Source organism: Mesoplodon mirus (genome assembly GCF_964341445.2).
Source record: "Mesoplodon mirus genome assembly, chromosome: 4".
Classification (NCBI taxonomy): Eukaryota; Metazoa; Chordata; class Mammalia; order Artiodactyla; family Ziphiidae; genus Mesoplodon; species Mesoplodon mirus.
Genome location: NC_138979.1, coordinates 162,416,716 through 162,432,653, shown reverse-complemented (window position 1 = coordinate 162,432,653; position 15,938 = coordinate 162,416,716). Strand labels below are relative to the sequence as shown.

The 15,938-nt window shown below is 47.6% G+C and overlaps 1 protein-coding gene across 3 annotated transcripts in view; it reads right to left on the bottom strand.

Annotated features, from left to right (window-relative positions):
- Positions 1-15,938, bottom strand: part of ESRRB (estrogen related receptor beta) — a gene marked incomplete at its 3' end in the record, with an annotated part of 107,896 nt that overhangs the window by 33,921 nt on the left and 58,037 nt on the right. The gene's annotated exons all lie outside the window — the stretch shown is intronic.

The window sequence follows — 15,938 nt, the reverse complement described above, 5'->3', positions numbered from 1 at the left end:
AGCTTTGAAGAATGGTCACCCACAGTTTTGAGGCCACCACTGAACTGGGACATCAAAACTCACTGAGCTGACATTTTATCCCAAGCAGAGAAATTTTATCCCACTGCTGACCAAAACATCAGTGTGGCCCACCGGCCCTATGCCCTCCAGCCTGGGCCCCAACTCATGGGAAAAACCTCTTGGCAGCTCTGAGCCCGCAGGGACCAGGGCCTGCATCCCACATCCAACGGCAGAGGCCCAGGCCACCCAGCTTGGCTGACCTTGAGAAAATCACTTTCCTCTCACTGAGTTGCAGTTTCCTCATCTGCAAAATAGTGTGATATCTGCTAAATGAAGGATTGAGCAAGATCAGGTATATAAGATTGCTTTAAAAATTGTAAAGCACAGGGGCTTCCCTGGTGGTGCAGTGGTTGAGAGTCTGCCTGCTGATGCAGGGGACACGGGTTCGTGCCCCGGTCCGGGAAGATCCCACGTGCCGCAGAGAGGCTGGGCCCGTGAGCCATGGCCGCTGAGCCTGTGCATCCGGAGCCTGTGCTCTGCAACGGGAGAGGCCACAACAGTGAGAGGCCCGCGTACCGCAAAAAAAAAAAAAAAAAATTGTAAAGCACGATTTGACGTGAGCTGGTGATTTTTATAAGCACAGTTCATTGCTGCAGAGGGAAACTGTGATTAATTTTCCATGTCACCCCTTAACTGGGTGATAATAATGGCTTCCATGAACCTGACCCCATGCTCTTAGTAGGCTGTGAGCACCACGAAGGCAAAAGGTGTGCTGTTCATCACGTCATCTCTATTGCACTGAGATCAACCCCTGCTGCACAGACGGCATGCAAGACAAGCCTCCTGAATAAAAAATCTACCGAATCCTCCTAGCAATTCCATGAAGTAGGTACTGATACCATCCCCATTTCCTCCTAGCAATTCCATGAAGTAGGTACTGATACCATCCCCATTTTACAGATGAGAAACCTGAGGTTTACAGAGTGGTTCTGTGCAATGTAACTATATGAGTCTTCTTCAGGATGAGCTGATCTTCGAATGCTCTGGGGAGGCCATTGTCCCTTTTCAGCGCCTCTTCCTGAGAGGGCTGACAGCATGGTCGGGAGAGGCTGCAGCTGCCTTTCTAACGTAGGGGCGCAGCATCTGTCCTGAGTGCTCTTACGTGTCTGCACTCATGTCACCAATGTGCACTGTGCAGCTATAACAAGCCTGGAGGCCAAAGGAAAGGCAATGGGAGGGGGAAAGGGACTGGAATTGTTGGGGGTGGGCAGAGAGACAGGCAAGAGAAAGATACAAGTGCAGGACAGCGGACCACTGTGCTGTTTTGGATTTTATCATGTCTCCTCGGCCCCTGTCCCAGTCAGTGCAGTCTGCTTGAGTCTGTGGTTTTCAGAGAACAGACTCTGAACTAGTGCAAACCTTTCATCCCAACACCCATCCAGCTGCCACCTTCTCAGGGAGCAGGGACAAGTGATGCCCAGCAAGCTGCTTGCCCAGATTCCCCTCCCGGGCCCAGCTCACCCAACAAGGACACTGCCTGGCACAGAGCAGCCTCCAAAAGGCCACTCTCAGCCCTGCACCGTGCTAGAAAGGACAGCTCCAGGCCTGCCTGTGCCCAGAACCGCCCCCCCCCAACACACACACATAACCCATCCACTTTAGCAGCAATAACAGCCACCTTCATTGTGCACCTGCTATGAGCGTGACCTGCCTCAGCTCCCTCCATCCTCACGACAACCCTCTGGGACCCACCAGTGCCCCATTTTACAGACCAAGAAACTGAGAGTCAGGGAGCTGAAGTGAGTTACCCAAGGCCACACAGAGCCCCTGTACCACCCCTGCACCCCACAAGAAGCTTGGGGACTTCAGACAGGCCCCTATGCTAACCCAGCTACTGAGGTGGTCTAGAGGAAGGGGAGAGGGGCTGTCCTCAGGTGTCCCTGTGGCTCAGCCTCCCCAGGTAGCATTTGGATTTTCTGAGAACAAGCATGAACCAGGTTCCACCACTGACAAAAGTGTTTTGAGGTACTGAAATTATTGAGCCCCAATTACAAGATGCCTAATGACACTGAGTACTCACAACGTCCCAGTGAGGATTCCGATCCTCAGTTTGTACAGGTGAGAAAACTGAGGCTCACAGAGGGCAATCTGGCTGGAGCACCTCACAGATCTCTCTCTCTCTCTCTCTCTCTCTCTCTCAAGTCCAGTTGGCACCACCTTTCTGTGCGGAGGGGGGCCAGAAGTCATCCTCCGTGCTGGAGGATGGGAGGTAAGAGGAAAGGGGAGGAATAAAGATTCCGTGTGCCCCTCCCTTCTATTACCTGACCCTAACCGTTTCTTAGGTCACTCTCTTTGTGACCTCTTGGGAAATAATTTCAATATTCACATAAGCATGGTAAAATTAAAAAGAGAAACAGGGGAGGGATAAATGAGGAGCTTGGGATGTACAAATAAATACTATTATATATAAAATAGATAAACAACGAAGTAGGTACTGATACCATCCCCATTTTACAGACGAGAAACCTGAGGTTTGCACAGGTTTAGCACAGGGAACTATATTCAATACACTGTAATAACCTATTACAGAAAAGAATCTGAAAAAGAATAGATATATATGTATAACTGAATCACTTTGCTGTACACCAGAAACTAACACAACATTGTAAAGAAGAGAGAGAGAGAGAGAAAGAAACAGAAAGGAGGAAATCCCATACGTAAGCTAGCTCATCCAGGTCTATCCCGGCTTAGAAGGTTCTGTAGAATTTGGCCCCGCCTCCACCCCACTCCCCTCCTCTCTCTCCAGCCTCACCTTCCCCATTTGCTCTGCATAACTATCAGTTCCTGGAACTCAGTGACCTCCTAGGCTCCCAGGCCTTTGCTGCTTAGGACAAGGCCACTCTGCTCCCTCCGCCTCCTCGCCTGGCCTGCCCACACCTCCGGGTCCCCCTTGGGAAGGTGCTCCTTCTCTCCATCACCCGGTCGCCACCGTGTGTCTCCTCCTCCCAGACCAGCTTTTCTCCGTAGTCCCAGTGCCTGGCACACAGCAGGTGCTCAACACACACAGAGCTAACACTGACGAGAGCTGGTGATGAAGCAGCTGCGGTTCTACTTTTCTTACGTTGAATCTTTAATTTTCCCAACAACACTGGAGGCAAGCATCTTCCTCTCCATCTCACAGACGAGAAAGGTGAGCAGAGCCCAGGACAAGGCAGAGCCAGGACTGGAGACCGGGGGGTCCGGCTCTCCTCCGCTCCCCTGGGCGGCAAGCTTACAGGGCCTGGGGCCTGGGGACCGGGCCGCCTTGGGAGGCCACTTGCAGGCGGCTAACTCTTCACGTTCACTGGTCTCAGCCCCGCAGCCAGCCTGTCAATCCCTTGAAGGACAGATCTTAGGTGGTCACTCCAGCAAGGGGTCCACAAGTATCTGTTGATTTGGCACTGCTGCTCCCCCAGGACAAGAGACTGAGCATTAACAAGAACCTAGGGATGTTCTTGACTCTGTGTGTGTGTGTGTGTGTGTGAGAGGGGGAGAGATCTAAGTTTATTTATTTATTTTTGTTCCTTTCAATTTGTTTTATGGCCCCAGCGGCTGGCTGCCAGCAAAGCCAGGCTGGTGGCCTTGCCTTGTAATTTCTGTAAGTGCCTCCTTGATAAAGTGATGAGATTAATTCATCAGAATTCCTGTGGTCTCTGGAGGGCAGTCTAGGGGAGCACAGGAGCAGGGAGGGGCATGTACACACACACACACACACACACACACACTCACTCACCAGGGGCTGAGGGGTGGCAGGGTTGGGGATGGGCTCTCACAGGACAAGGACACAGCCAACATCTAGCATAAATTCAGAGTTCTAACCTGGGAGTGTGCCCAGTATAGACATATGCAGACTCTACCTCAGGCAAATCACCCAACTTCTCTGGGCCCCAGCTTCCTCATCTGTAAGATGGGCACAACATGTTCCCAACTACACAGTCCTGCGGATTCAGCACATAAAGGGCTTAGAGAAGTGCATGCACTGGGTGGCAAGCAACCAAAGTGAACATGCTTATTTTTACATCCATTAGGGCTGCCAGGGTACATAGAGCCAGAAGACCCCAGGGTGAGTCCTTTCCAGGTGTCAGACCTGAGGCCAGCCACCCCTTCTGCCATTTAAGAACATTAGGACCAGGCTTCCCATAGATAGACCTCAGAGCTGATGCTGCCTGTGGGAGGGAGGGAGTCAGGAATGATCTGATTTCAGTGTGACCTCAAGGCACAGGGGAAATCCCCACCATCAACTCTCTTCAGTCCTGTGCCCCAGGAGAAGGAAAGCCCAGGGGCATCCCCATCAGCTGTCCTGAAACAGCTGCAGGAAAGTGGGCAGTCCCCTCCCTGGGGCTCAGGGATGGGGGCTGCAGAGCTTAGATAAACAGCTCTTGAGGAATTTATGGGCTCAGAGGCTGCTGGCTAACATCAGAGCCTGGATGGCCACCATTTTTAGCTCTGGAGTGACAGGGCTGGGCTGGGAGTCACTTGGTTCCACTCCCTTATTTATCTCACTCTTGGAGGACAGAGACTCTCCCTTTCATCTCTGCACGGTCCACTGTCCTCAGCTCTCCACCCTTCCCTCCTCCTTACCGTCCAGCCGATGATCTCATTCATGCCACGGGCTTCAGTTTATGTAATTGGCAAGGCAGTGTCTGTGCTTCAAACCCTTACATCCATCTGCCTACTGGATACTTCCACCTGGAATTCCCTTGGGCTCTTCATACTTCCTCCACTTGAACCCATCCTCACCCAGACTTTCTCTTACTGTGTTCCTTGTCTCAGCAAAGCCATCACTAAGCCACCTGCCACCTGGGTCAGAAACTGAGGTGGCATCCTAGACTCATCCCTCTCCTTTACTTCTAAGGTCCTTCTCATCCCACTTGCCTGATACTTCCCGCCTCCTTCCCCTCCTGCCACAGCTAGTTCCCACGCCCGTCATCTCTTGCCTCTCCTCTAATGCACTTGCTTCCTCTTGTCACCATTGCCTTTCCAATCAGTCTACCCTCCACACCGCCCCTGGAGAGACATTAATAACTCCTGTGCAAAATGCCTTGATGGATCACCCACATATGTCTGCATGGCTTCCCAGGAGCCCACTAAAGGGCAGTAAGGGAGTGAGAACATTCACAGAAGAATGAAGGAAGTCAAAACCAAAGTAACCAGAGGGGATTCCAGATAAGAAATAAGCCCTTGTACCGCAGAACCTCAAAAAACCTCAGGCGTTGAAGACACAGTAGAAGATGGAGTGAGGTATGGGAGTAAAAATGGGAATTTGCTGGAAGTCTGTATTTAAGGAGTACTTAGCTGCCACTACAGGTGGCCACCAAGGATCTCCCCACAGCCTGCACGAGACAAGCCAACTTAATCTCTGGAGAGTATAAGCAAGTGAATCCGGACTCAGGGACCCCAGGCAGAAGGGAAGCTGAACTTTCCGAATACTGCATACCAAAGAGTGAGACCGCCCAGCCCCACTCCCCAAGCCCACTCCCAAAATTCTAGCAGGCAGACATCTACTCCACACCCTCACTCCCACCCTCCACTCCCCACTCTCCTAGCCTGAAGATGGGAATTTATAGCAATCTTCTCTGGAAAAACAAATGCCATCAGAGAAAAGACCAGCAGGTATAGGGGCAGGACAGGAATAAAGACACAGACAGAGAGAATAGACTTGGGACACGGGGGAGGGGGAAGGGTAAGCTGGGACGAAGTGAGAGAGTGGCATAGACATATATACACTACAAAACGTAAAATAGACAGCTCGTGGGAAGCAGCCACATAGCACAGGGAGATCAGCTATGTGCTTTGTGACCACCCAGAGGGGTGGGATAGGGAGGATGGGAGGGAGGGAGATGCAAGAGGGAAGAGATATGGGGATGTATGTACATGTATAGCTGATTCACTTTGTTATAAAGCAGAAACTAACACACCATTGTGAAGCAATTATACTCCAATAAAGATGTTAAAAAAAAAAGACCAGCAGATAAAAAATAAGCCAAAGGAAAGCTCCTTCTACGCTTTTTATCCCTGTTTGCATTTAAGACAGCCAAGGATTATCACTACATCTATGAAAAGCTTCAATATAAAAACTAACCAAAATAAACAGGGGGAAAATTATGTGGGAAGAAACCAGGACAAAGCAAGAAGGAGAAATAAACCTCCACAAGCAATACTCAGTATACTGTTGACTTGAGAAGATAAAAATACTGCATTCATGAAACAAGAACAGCATGCAATAAAGTATAAAATGGAGTTCATAGAAATTAAAAATACAAAAAAATTCCAAAGAATCACCTAAGCAGCCACTCTAAAATAGAACAAAAAATCAAAGAGATGGACAATAAGCCAGAAAAGAGGTAAGAATTAGAAGATTGGTCCTGGAAACTCAATATCCAACCCTTAGGAGTTTTTGAAACAGAAAACAGTGGAGAGGAAGTTATCACCAAGGGAGAAAGGGAAGGCGAGAAGAGGGGAGGGACGAAAATGTCTAAGACCAGAAGAATATGAGTTTCCAGATCAAAAGGCCTGCTGAGAGTCCAGAAGAATGAATGAAAAAAGACCTGGACAGTATTATAGAGGTGGAGAACAAATCAGTGGCTGCCAGGGTCAGGGAGGGAAGAGAGAGGGAGGTGGTGTGGCTGTAAAAGGGTAGCACCAGGAATCCTGTGTAACGGAACTGTTCTGTATCTTGACTGTGGTGGTGCTCACAGGAATTTGCAGTGATAAAACTGCATAGAACACACACACACACACACACACAGATGAGAGTGTACAACTAGTAAAATCTGAGTCAGGCTGATGGATATCAATGCCAATTTCCTGGTTGTGGTATCTTGCTATATACAGTTATGTTATATAGCCCATATGTGTTATGTCATATAGCTACATATAGTTATATATGCTACATTGTTATGTAAGATGTTACCACTGAAAGAAGCTGGGTGAAATGTATGGGATCTATGTACATGGAATCTCTGTAATATTTCTTACAACTGCATGGGAATCTACAATTACCTCAAAACAAAAATATAATAATAATAATAATAATAATAATAATAATAATAATAATATTAATATAGGACCTTCCCTGGTGGCGCAGTGGTTAAGAATCTGCCTGCCAATGCAGGGGACACAGTTCAAGCCCTGGTCCAGGAAGATCCCACATGCCGCGGTGCAACTAAGCCCGTGCGCCGCAACTACTGAAGCCTGCCCGCTCTAGGGCCCGTGCTCTGCAACAAGAGAAGCCACCACAATGAGAAGCCCGCACACTGCAAGAAAGAGTAGCCCCAGCTCACCGCAACTAGAGAAAGCTCATGCGCAGCAACGAAGACCCAATGCAGCCAAAAAGAAATAAAATAAATAAATTTTAAAAGAAGTATCTGAAGGTACTAAAAAAAATAATAATATAAAGACCTATACACACAACATAGATTTTTTATCATGGAAGACAAAAAAAAGATCCTAAAAACTTTCAGCAAGAGTGTTAAAAACAAGTCAAATACAAAGGGTCAAGAATAAGATTGGCCACCATATCTCAAACCATAAGGGAAAAAGCCCTCTCTGTACACACACAAATACACAAAACTAGTGCACATACTCACCACTCTTTCTTTCTTCTTCGCACTCATCACCTGACTTTTGTTTAGTTAGCTTGTTTATTACCTGCTTTGTTCATTGCTGTTTTCCAACACCTAGAACCATGTCTGGGAAAGAGTGAGGCCTCAATATACATTTTCTAAGTGCATGAATCAAACTTCTTGACAGCAGCACTAGAAGCTAGAAGACGAAGCAGCAATGGTGTCCAAATTCTGGGGAGAAATTATTTTCAACTAGCATCTAATGTATGGGTTGAAGGGTTGAGTAAAGACATTTCCACACATCCAAGATGTCAACAATTTTACCTCTCCTGTGCCTTTCTAGCATGAGCTTCTCCCCCACGCCCCACCCCAAAAGGGGAGGACCAAAAAGAGGAAGAGGATCCTACCAGGAGAAAAGTCAAGGGGACATCCAGGAGGAACTGGCAACAGACAAAGAGATTTAACCAAAAATTGTGATATAACCATATTCAGACAATGGGAAGATGGGAAATGTATGTGTGTTGGGGTGGTTTGTATAATGGGAACTAACTCTTCATCTTCCATAACAGGAAGTCAAGAAATAATGTAAAATTGCTGTCAGTAAGTATAGCTGTAAAATCATAGTAGTAATTAAGAGGACAAAGGGCTAGAAGAAAGATTTTCTTAAATGGCTAACTCTAGATCACGGAGGGAAAGGAAGAGAATGGATAGGGTCAGGGACTCTTATTTTTCATTATTAAGAGTTATACTTTGGGTCTTTTTAAACTATACATTATTTTGGTAAAAGTGAAAAATTAATTTAAAATTAATTTGCTTATTGTGTAAAGATGAAATCTAACCTCCAGGGAAAAGCACATCGGGCCCTTTATGATCTGGCCACCTCTGACCAGTCCACTGTAATCTCCCTCCACCTAGGCCCCCAGTTTGTAGGCTCCAGAAAACCACATGGAGCCTCTGGGCCCTCTCATACCTCCCTCTAGCTGAAATCCCTCCTGGCAAACTCTTCCACACCCTTGGAGCCTCAGCGCGCATGTGGCCTTTTCAGTGCCACCCTCTTCCCTTCTGTCCCAGGTAGGCTTACATGCCCCTTCCTGTTTGCCCCCATAGGCCTCATCCATCACCCCGCCTGCCACACACACACACACACTGAAAGCAACGAGCTTAATGTTTCATAATCAGGATTTTGCATGCTGTCCTCCCTTCTGAACTGCGCGCTTACTGGGGATAGAGATTGTTAGGTCTTTCATTTCTGTATCTCAAGTACAGTGTCTGCCCCTTGAAGCACCCGTTGATCAAGGCAAATAAATTGAAAGCAAGAGTGCCCACCCAGAGAAACCTAGAATTCAACAATGACCTTCCAGTTGTCAAATGGAATCCCCTCCCTTGGGCCTTCCCCATCCGGGTCCTTCCTGAAGCAGCGGACACCCATCACACCTCTTAAAACCCACTCTGTTAGATTTCATCTCCCTTCTCTCCAGGGACTCTTGTAACGTCTCTGATCGCTTCTATATTTATTGCATAGAATCTAAGATGCTTTTGATGGTAAGATTGCACCATTATTTTATATCCCACCAAGAAAGAGAGGAAAAACATCTGCCAATCAAAGTATGGCTGTGCTTCCTTGCCACTAGCATTTTCTTTTTTTTTTCTTATTAAAAGAGCTCTTTGAGACTTATTGATAGATACAGATTTGATCATACAGCATTCTTGTGCATACATGAAAGGGAAAACATAAGAAAAATAAATTGAAGATATTGCTAAAGCTTCTCAGAGTGTGACTCTTCTGAATCCTTTTTTTTTTTTTTTTTTTTTTTTTTTTCCGTACGCGGGCCTCTCACTGTTGTGGCCTCTCCCGTTGCGGAGCACAGGCTCCGGATGCGCAGGCTCAGCGGCCATGGCTCACGGGCCCAGCCGCTCCGCGGCATATGGGATCCTCCCAGACCGGGGCACGAACCCGTATCCCCTGCATCGGCAGGCGGACTCTCAACCACTGCGCCACCAGGGAGGCCCCTGAATCCTTTTTGATCAAAGTCATTGTTTTCGTGTTTTTCCACAGAATGGTCCTCTTTGCTAACAAAGGAGCTGAGGACGCTGTGCTTCTTGAGTGTCCCTTGTTCTCGTAGGGGTTTCCTTCCAGGTCACTGGCCCCTTTCTGCAGGTTTTAATGTGCTTGTGAGGGCAGTGACAACCACATACATCTGTCACCTAGCAGACAGTAATCGGCCCAATTCAGAGATGTTACATGGGGGAAATGTGCATCTTAGAACTGATAAGATATGGTATTTCTCAGTCTCCTTTCAAGGCTCTGACCCCTTCCTTTCACCAGGGTCCCTCTTCCTGGCGCCTTATCCCTTTACCCCCTCCTTCAGAGCAGCTTTCCCTAGAACAAGCTCTCCCAGAGGGCCTGTTAAATCAGAGCCTCAGATGCTGCAGGCCTGAAATCTGCATTTCTAACCAGCCCCCTAGTGAAGCCTGTGCTGAGGTCTGGGGACCATACTTTGAGAACCCCTGCCCTAGAGGATCTCATTAGACCCAAAACCCCACTTGGATTTTACTCTTGGGGTCTAGCCCTGCATTTCCAACTGCCCAGGTTAAGGCCTGTGAAATGATCAAACTCAACATGCCTCAGACTTCATCCATTATCCCAACCTCTCCTCCCTGCCCACCCCCCTTCCACCAGCAAAATTATTCTTTCTAGGTTTCTCTACCGCCAATGTCCTGACCATCCTCTAGTAGCCTAAATTAGAAATCTAAGAGCCAGTCTCACAATCCAGTCACTATTTTTTTATACTGAAATCACTCAAAATCCTAACCTCTCCTTTTAACCCTTCTGCCACTGTTAGGGTTTGGATGCTTCTAAGTGGACTGTTAACTAGACCTCTGAACTGGACTGCTAAAATTGCCGCCTAGTCTGCCGGCCCTTAGACTCTCCAATTTCCAGCCCATCTTCCCTATCATTGCCAGAATTATCTTGCTAAAAGGAGATGTGATTAATTCCCTGCTCAAAAATCTTCAATGGCTTCTCATTGCCAAGTATAAATAACAAATAACAAATCCTATTTATCTAATGGTTATCATATGCCAGGCACTAAGCTAAACACTCTACATTCATGTCTCATTTAATTTCTGCAAGAATATCCTAGGAGCAGGAACTATTTATTAGCCCCATTAGTCCCCTTTTATTGACAAGGAAATTAAGGACCAGGGAAACGAAGTAACTTGCCCAACTTGACACAACTACGAAATTGTAAAGTTGGGATTCTAAGCCAGGTGAAGCAGCTCGAGCAGAAATATTACTCTATACTTTTCCTTAACAGGGCCTGTGAAAACCTTTGACATCCGGTCCCAGCTTCTGTTCCAGCCCCTCACCTACCACTGGTCCCCTCTTCCTGAGCAGAGCACACTCAACTCCTGTGGGCCTCTTCCTGCTGTTCTTTCTACCAAGAATGTTCCCTTTCCACTCCAGCTTAAATGTCCCTTCCTCTGGGAAGCCCTCCCTGCTCTGTCTGGCTGTGTCTCACCTGACTTTCACCCTGGCTGTGCCTCTTGAAAAGAGGAACTGTGATTTGTTCTTCCTCTCGTTGCCTCAGTGCCCGGCAGACGGCAATGTTTTGTGGGTTTCATTGACTCTTTTTATGCTTTTGTACAGATGAGGAAACTGAGGCCAGAGGATCCTAGGCCCTGCTCAAGGTCAGCTGGCTGGCGAGTGGCAGGGCTGGGACAGCACTCCACTCTGGGCTCCCACTTACTCCTGGCTTGTCTCTGCATCGCTGTCATAGTCTCTGTCCCCTGGGATCCCAGGCCTCATTCACCAGGACAAAAGGCCTGGAGGTGGTCCAAGGCAGGATAACCCATCAATCATCCCCCCGCCCCTCTCCTTGGGGAGTTTCCTTCCAAGCCTGCATCGGGGCCCCATGTGAACAGAGGAAGCTCGGTGCCAGGGCCTCTTTCTTGCTTGTTCCTCCTCATCTTAAGGAGCTACTCAAGGGGCCTCCCGGTGACCTGCAAAGTTGGCCACTTGCCCTGGGAACACAGGGAAGGGGACAGGGCAGTTTTACCCTCTGCACAGCCCCTCATGGCCACGCAGCATGTGTTGTCATCCCACCTAGAAGAAAATCCAAGTGCTGCACTCACCACGGCCTGAGTATTGTCAGCCTCTCAGCCCCGTCTCCTTCCACTTGGCCTTTACTGACTCATAACAGCCACAATGGCCCTCCTTCTAGTCCTGAAACAGATCCGCTGTTTCCCCTGCCTGGAATGCCTGAGCTTCCCCTTACCTTGAAAGTCGCCTTCTTAGCACGGCCTTACCTAATCCTCAGACTAAATTAGACCCCCTCTCTCAGCCACCTTTGCTCTCATCACTGGTTTTTCTCTTTCACAGCACTCACCTGGGTCTGTCATTAGGCCTCTTTATTTGTTATCGTATATACTGTCTGCCTTACCCCCGAGAATACAAGGCCACAGAGTAGGGCCCATTGTTCTGTCTTCAGCTCCCAGCACAATGGTTGGGACTCAGTAAAGTATCACCAAAGAACTGAACAAGTGCTTCGTAAGCTCAGATGTAAGGCAGGAGTTTTCCCCCAACACTGTCCTTTAGAAAAGAGGAAGTGGGTTTCCCTGGTGGCGCAGTTAAGAATCTGCCTGCCAATGCAGGGGACACAGGTTTGAGCCCTGGTCTGGGAAGATCTCACATGCCGCGGAGCAACTAAACCTGTGAGCCACAACTACTGAGCCTGCGCTCTAGAGCCCTTGAGCCACAACTACTGAGCCCATGTGCCACAACTACTGAAGCCTGTGCATCTAGAGCCCATGCTCCGCAACAAGAGAAGCCACCGCAATGAGGAGCCCGCACACCGCAACGAAGAGTAGCCCCGCTCACCACAACTAGAGAAAGCCTGCGTGCAGCAACGAAGACCCAACGCAGCCAAAAATGAATTTATGAATTAATTAATTTTAAAAAAAAGAAAGAAAGAAGAGGAAGTTGCTTAATATCTGCGTCTTTGTGAAGTCTCTTATCAGAGGTACTGTGTCACAGTCACTTCATATTGAACAACTGCCTTTTGGGGAGACTCAGTGCCCTGAGAAGACCCCAATCAAGGCTCGTCACCAGACTGAATCAGTAACAAAGGCAGAAAGAAATTTAACACAAATTTAGTTATTGCTGGGAATACGAACCATAATTAACAAACACTGAGAGTCAAAAGCATTATGGTACCTGATATGTTGTGGAAACCATGACTATAAATTGACCCAACTATATAAAATAGGTAAACAACAAAGATCTACTGTGTAGCACAGGGAACTATACTCAATATCTTGCAATAAACTATAAAGAAAAAGAATCTGAAAAAGAATACACACACACACACACACACACACACATATATGTATAACTGAATCACTTTGCTGTACACTTGAAACTAACACAACACTGTAAATTAATCATACTTCAATTAAAAAATACTGACACAACTAAAAAAGAACTATCCTAATGGTCTAGGAAATGTACTTAGGGCTCAAAATAAAAATCCGAGGGACAGCAGCACATACATGCTCATAAAATCTCCCATAACCAAGAGGGAAGTGAAGGTGGTGTGCTCTGAAACGCTGCACCAAATGACGCGGAAAGTGGCCCTAGAGAAGGCAAAGACACTTTCATCAAAGAGTCATGTGAAACATTTGATAGACCTTGCCTTCCAAAATGTAAGAAAAAGTTTTTCAAAAAATAATACATGGTCTTACATAATATGACTGAAAATATGCAAGTTTAACAAAAGGGCATATTGTTGTGTTTTTTGTTTTGTTATTGGCCACGCAGCTTGCAGCATCTTAGTTCCCCAAACAGGGATCAAACCTATGCCCCCTGCAGTGGAAGCACAGAGTCTTAACAACTGGACCTCCAGGGAAGTCCCAGAAGGGACTTTCTTTTAAGACTGGAGATACTAACAGTATTTAAATGCTGATGGAAAGAAGTCCATAGGGAGTGAGACAATTAAAGAGAGGAGATAATGGGTAGGAAGGTCTCTGGGAAGTGGTGAGGAGATGGATTCCAAGCCTGAGAAAAGCTGAGCCTGGGGTGGGAGCCACCTCTCCCCGGCACGAGTGGGTAGCAATGAAGATCTGCGCCATCAGTGAATGAGAGATGCTGCCGAGAGTGGGTAGGTCTGGTGGCAACAAGCTGAGGGAGTTCCCATCTGAGGGCCTCCACTTTCTCCATGAAACAGGAGGCAGGGTGGTTGCTGGAGTTTGGGGGTATAGCTTAGCAAAGATCCCCCAGGTGGCCCCCCGAAAGGCCCCCTCATCACTGCGGTACTCATGACAAAGGTTTTCATTACTGTGGGTCAGCGTCACAGTCCAGAAGCTGGCACTTAGCCCTATGATCCAGAAGCCTGACTGTGCCAGCCACAGAAAAGGGCTCCATCTCTCAGGGGCTGACTCACATTGCCCAAATTCAGGGACCAGATGTATAAGCCCAGGATGCCTGCACACTCAAGTACGATAAGAAATTGATCTACCCAGCCAGCATTCCGCCTAACCAGCAAGTTGGCTCCAAGCAGAAGACCAACAGGGTACCCAGATTATAATCAGAAAGATGTTAATCAAATCCATTGAATGTTTAATCACAATAGGCTGTCCCAGGCTGACTCCCTTTACCTAGGGCCGGGCCTTTGCCAAAGTCAGCTTTCTTTTTCTGTGCCTCCAGGGCTGATCCATCCTCTTTTTTTTTCTAGATATGCTAGTAAATTCAATCAGGTTGAAGGTTAGTTCCTTTGCCATGGAGCCTTTCTGTCCCTTCAGGACTGTGCCTTTTTGTCTATCTCCGAGCTCATCTGCCCTGGGTGAGTGTCATAAGCCCCAGCACTGACAGTATAGAATTGGGCAAAGTGTAATGAACACTTAACATGCATTACTAGGCATTGAGGGCTGGTGGGCTGCATCTACCTTGTTCAATGCTGAAGTGCAGGGCGGGGAGCGGGAGGGGTACAAGTTTTTACTGTAAAAAGCCAGAAAAGTGTAAATGCTTTCTGCGTAGTGGCCAGAAGGTCTCTGACAACTACTCCACCAAAGCAAGAAACAGACAATATGTAAACAAATAGGTGTGGCCCTGTTCTAATACAACTTGATTTACAAAAGCAGGAAGCCTGCCGGCAAACTGTACTTTGCCCACCACTCCCATCCCCTGCCCCCCATCCACACAGCACTAGCCCCCGGCACAGACAAGCACACAGTGAGTGCTCAATAAATATTTGTAGGCAAGGAATGGCGGTCTGAGGGCTTTCTCCTTAAGTCTATCGTGACTTCTTTGTTTCCGTAAGTTTCTTCCCATGTTGACGTAACCACCGAATTGGGCAGATGGAAGGGATCTAAGGAGGGAAGGGGGGGGGGGTCGTGAGCTAGCATGATTTTCAGAGCTGTCCAGGCGTTTACTTTGCGAATGGATCATTCTGTGACTAAAGGCCTTTTTAAAAATGGCCTAAATATCCTCCTTAATTGGGGAGGTGCTTAGGAGACTGCCCTGGCTGGGCTAAGGCTATGCCTGCAGGCTCGTGTGCTCTAAGCCTTAGATTCCAGCTTCTTGAGGGCAGGTACCCTGTCTCTTTCTCTCCCTGAAGCACCTTACTCAGGGCAGGGACTAAATTAATGCTCTCTTGGTTCTAAGCTGACTCTGGGGTTGTCCAATTGTAGGTCATTTGTTTCCTCTTTATATTTTCCCCATTTTTCCAAATTTCCTACAACTATTATGCTCAGAAACAACAAAATCAAAATCTTTGTTAGAACAAAACCAAAGAATTGATAAAATAACCAGAGCAATCCGTCAGCCTTAGAGTTCACTTGTCCCTGTTTCAGATAGAAACCTTTCTGGCTGGAAATGAGTAACTCTTCTTGTGACAAAGGAAAGAGAGTAGCTCAGTTCTGATGGCAGTAAAGGCTGCTGCTTGTCTTTGGACTTCTAGGAAGAGATCTTTATCCTTTATGTGGCAGCAAATATCTAAGACTATTTACAAATCCTTCCTCTGGGCTCTTTATTTATTTATTAAAAAATTTTTTTTGGCTGTGTTGGATCTTTGTTGCTATGCACGGGCTTTCTCTAGCTGTGGCAAGCGGGGGCTGCTCTTGGTTGCGGTGCGTGGGGGTCTCGTTGCGGTGGCTTCTCTTGTTGCGGAGCACGGGCTCTAGGCACGGGGGCTTCAGTAGTTGTGGCTCGTGGGCTCCAGAGTGCAGGCTCAGTAGCTGTGGCGCACGGGCTTACTTGCTCCACGGCATGTGGGATCTTCCCAGACTAGGGCTTGAACCCGTGTCCCCTGCATTGGCAGGAGGATTCTTAACCACTGC